Source organism: Sprattus sprattus (assembly GCF_963457725.1).
Source record: "Sprattus sprattus genome assembly, chromosome: 20".
Lineage (NCBI taxonomy): Eukaryota > Metazoa > Chordata > Actinopteri > Clupeiformes > Clupeidae > Sprattus > Sprattus sprattus.
This window is the reverse complement of record NC_137918.1, coordinates 11,498,565-11,503,564: the sequence shown is the minus strand read 5'-3', so window position 1 is coordinate 11,503,564 and position 5,000 is coordinate 11,498,565.

Genomic DNA, 5,000 nt, shown 5'->3' with positions numbered 1-5,000 from the left:
TGTTCTGTAAGTGGCTAAAACTTTCACTCTTATCACATAGCATGCAGTCATGCACACACTGTACTTGCATAACCCTCATCCTAATCCTAAATCTAATCCTGAACAAAGTTTGAGGTAAATACAAAGAACTGACGCTGATGCTAGCACTCTTTATCTTCCTATGCATATTATACAATACGAGATGTTGCTATTAAATAATGAGACTGTTATATGAGTTATACGACTATAACGAGTTTCTTCATTATTCATCAATTGAATTGCAGCATTAGTCTTATTATTTAACACCCCACCCCGTATATTACATAATAGTGTATTGTGGAAGAACGGGCCGGTTTCTTCGACTTCTCTGCTGTTTATTATAATGCATACAGGAAATACTAACACTGATACAGGAAAAACTAATACGGATACAGGAAACACCGATACTGATACAGGAAACAATAACACTGATACAGGAAATACTAATACTGATACAGGAAACACTTATACTGATACAGGAAATACTAATACTGATACAGGAAACAATAATACTGATACAGGAAATACTAATACTGATACAGGAAACACTAATACTGATACAGGAAATACTAATATTGATACAGGAAACACTAATACTGATACAGGAAATACTAATACTGATACAGGAAACACTAATACTGATACAGGAAACACTAATACTGATACAGGAAATACTAATACTGATGCAGGAAATACTAATACTGATACAGGAAACACTAAAACTGATACAGGAAATACTAATACTGAATGGGGAAACACAAGAGGGAGGTCTAATCTACACATACAGGGAGGTCTAATCTACACAGTGGGTACACGTACACCAACTGCACCAGATCCAACACACAGGCATCTACACGTGACTCACAGACTAGAAATGGTAACAGAAGTACACATTAACATTAACACGAGAAGGAAGACGCAAACATTTTCGCTACGTTCGCACAGCACTCTGGGATCACTACATCACATACACACACACGTGGAAGCACACTACCCCCACTGTATGCTGCAATAGTATTCTTACTCAGTTACAATGACAAGTCTTATTTTATTTAAGTTGAAGTTTGCTGTATGTGTGGGATATGACATTTTTGCTGACAGACTCTTCTCCTTCTTCCCTCGCATCTCTCACCTTGTGGACTGCTTGCGGTCGTCCTTCGATGGCTGCCAATGTCTGCTGGAACGCCTTGCCTGACTTGGTGAGTATGTGACAGTGCCCTTTCATCAACAGAGACTGAAGCTCAGCACTAAAATTCAACCCACGTCATTGGAGTCAGTTCACATAATAATGCCTGCGCTAGGGTGTGAAGTAAGGTCAATGTGTGTGTGTGTGTGTGTGTGTGTGTGTGTGTGTGTGTGTGTGTGTGTCTGTGTGTCAGCTCTGTCCTGTTCTCCTTTCTGGTGAGAGAGAAAGAAAGAGACATAAAGATACAGAGAATGTGTGTGTGGCTGAGAGAGAGGGACAAACCATAAGTGTTTGAGAGAGCAAGGCAGAGAGGGAAGGAAAGAATCAAAAAAGAGGAAGAGAAGTGGTGTGTTTGTGTGTGTGTGTGTGTGTGTGTGTGTGTGTCTGTTTGTGTGTGTGTGTGTGTGTGTGTGTGTGTGTGTGTGTGTGTGTGTGTGTGTGTGTGTGTGTGTGTGTGTGTGTGTGTGTGTGTGTGTGTGTGTGTGTGAGAGAGATTGTATACACATGAGTGGAGCACATACATTTCCCCATCCCTGTCCATTGATTTTTATAATGCCACAGACTGTTGGAGGGTAAGGTTTGTTGAGCCAGAGGGAACATTAGGCAAGCTCTTAAACCAAATGTAGTGAAACTGCTGATGTAGGTCCTTCCGTCTGCTCCCCTGTTCTCACAACATGGCCTATTTTCCTCCACCTCACCTGGCTGGCAGTCTCTAAGAGCCTGGGTTGGGGCTGTATTATTAGAACAGTGTTCTTCTCTGTCAGACAAATCAGGGAGAATTTTTTACTGGTACTGAAAAGTTTTGTGTATAGTCTGCTTTTGTTGCCAGGGGTTGAGGTTAGTTCCATTTCAGAACTCCACAACATTTCTCTGTTCTTTTGTATTGTTACATCCTTACCTGCTGTCACACAATATGGATTCTTAGGTAGAGATGAGGTATCACCTTGTAGACTGAAAAAAATGTGGTTTGTAGTCCGAGACTACAAACACGGAATGTGAATCTTTGAGCTCCGAGGCCCTAGTGTGATGACCTGTTAAAGGTTATCAGCCATGCTTGTTCTGTCTCTTCTGACAGATGGGGAAAACAGATAACAAGCATCCTCATGATGTCAGGAAAACCCTGTTGTGTGGAGTTATGGATGAGCAGAGTCACAATAAGTAACTATAATGTGATTGGCATGAAAAAGAAGGACATGTTCAGAATGGCCTGTGATTTCTTGGTGTTTAGCTGCTACATCTCTTAGTTAAAGACACCTTGGTCGGCTTTCAGATGTGTTGGCTGATCAACACAGTATGGATACAGGTGATGACAGATGATTTAATCATGTCAATGAAAGTGTGTTTTCAGTTGCAAGCTTTGAAATACAGTCATTGAAATAAGCTCTTTTTTACATGCATTATGCGCATAATTATTTGACAATTGACATGTACATGTTACAAATGTGGTATTTCACAGATCCTTTTGTCCAAACGACTGATATAGCGATAACCCCTGATTTCCCTGTTTCTCTCTTCTTTATTATTTTCTTCTTGAGTTCTGCACAAGCGTTCTGTCTCCCCTGACTGGGACTAAGAGCTGGGTGGGGTTGGAGGCTTAGTGGCTGGTTTAAACAGGAACTGGAGTTTTAGCTATTGGCTATCTTTATCTCAGCCCAGCAGATACACTCACTCACTCTGTGTGCATCTGCATCCCCACCAGCAATGCGTTCTGGGATGTAAGTCCTCCTTTCTGATGTCTGATGATTAGCTCATCGAAATTACAAACTTGCAATTCCCCGGTTGTCATATGGAGCCTAAATAATGTCTGTGTGTATCAACATTCTCAACTTCAGAAGCAGCTGTTAGATGCATATAGGAAAACCCATCATATTATCATAACGCATTAGATAAAAAGGGATGTTAGACAGTTTACAGTTTTGAGTTACTCTGCCTGCCACGGGAAGTACACCATTCAAAATCATTCCGTGCTTGTATAATGTAGCTAGCTAGAATATATTAACAAATGAAAAGAAAATATGTCTAACTTCCTACATCAATTGTTCATGCAGTTATTTCATTCTTCACAGCACAGGTGAAAACATAGCCTTTTCAGAAAGTGACTACCTTGAAATAGAGAGGTCAAAGTCAGACACATTCTTAAATTGATGCAAGCAGATGGCCCCCCCCCCCCCCCCCCTTATGTGCCGCGGTTCAGGTTGGTTCCTGATTAACAGGGAGCCTAATGTTGTCCCTGTCGCCATTGTGCTTGCTCTAATTGGGATCAGGCCGTGGGCTCTGTAAAGTGCCTTGAGACAATTTTGTTTTGGTGCTATATAAATAACATTTTATTTAATTTAATTATTATATACACATGAAAGGATAGCTTCAAGTCTTAAAGTGAAAAATGAAACACTACAACAAAGATTGTAAACAGACCTACTCCGGTATTACATAACACACAATATCCCTTTAAATTAAATGTTTAAAGTGAAGACGTACAATGTCATGTATGTATCTGTCTGATAATCACTGTGTTAAGTAAGGGAGTATGCAAAAATAATCGATTTCATTCAATTACTACTTCAATAAGTTTCTTGTAACTGAAAAATATACCACAGTCACCTGTCGAATCAGTTTTGATTGTAGTTACGAGTATGACCAACAGGTGGCAGCAGAGGATTAAGCAGTATAAATAGATGCACAGGTGGTCGCTGGTTGTTTGGATGCTGGGTCAACAACTCGACAGGGCTCAGAACAGCCAGTCAGATAAACAAGATCGTTTCTAAAGCTAGACGCAGAGAGAGCGCTCATGAAGCCTTCCTGCAAGAGCACAAAAACAAAAACCACAAAGGAGCCTACTCCTACTAAATAACCTACTATAATTATCCCATGCTGGATTCTCTTTCTGTGCTATTTTTAAACTAATACCAGAAATGACATTTTTCTTCCCAGTGGAATACAAGATGACGTGGGATGATTAGGTGGGGGGTAGCAAAGATTACAGTTGCCCATCTCCTGGGTTGATACCGTGGATAACAGGCAGCCAATATTTTAATTAAACGGGAGTGATTGTTGAGCTCCTGAGAGACGTATCTCCGCAGAGCTTTTGTGAGAGGCTCGAGGTTTAATAAATACTCGTGGCTCTGCTATTACAGACAGCGCAATATGTCCCATAATAATAAAGCTAGACTGGGGGCGACATGGATGCGAAAGGGTAACTGGGGCATGTTCAGGAACAACACAAATAAATACATCCACTAGAATCATGAATAGTTTATGTTGACAGTGGGCTCATAAATATTGATGCTGCAGCCCATCTCTGATACAGCTGAGAACCCATGGGTGACAGGACTAATCTCTGCTCAGTGACCCGTGCAGGCCAACCCAGCTCACTTGATTGGGTCAGCACTATTCTCAGCTGTTTTTAGAGTTAGTTTAAAAACCCAATCTACTCCTGACTCTGCTGCACATATATATACACACTCATGCATATGCCGAACAAGAACACAGGCCCAATAGGACATAAAGACACACATACACAGACAAACATACATACACACTTACAGTCAAACACATACATACACACTTTCACAGTCAAACATACATACACACGTACACAGTCAAACGTACATACACACTAACAGTCAAACAAACATACACACTAACAGTCAAACACATACATACACACTAACAGTCAAACATACATACACACTAACAGTCAAACACATACATGCACACTTAAAATGTGTCATATGGTCTGAGCTGAGACAGCTCTCTCGTTCTCTCTCTCTCTCTCTCTCTCTCTCTCTTTCTCTCT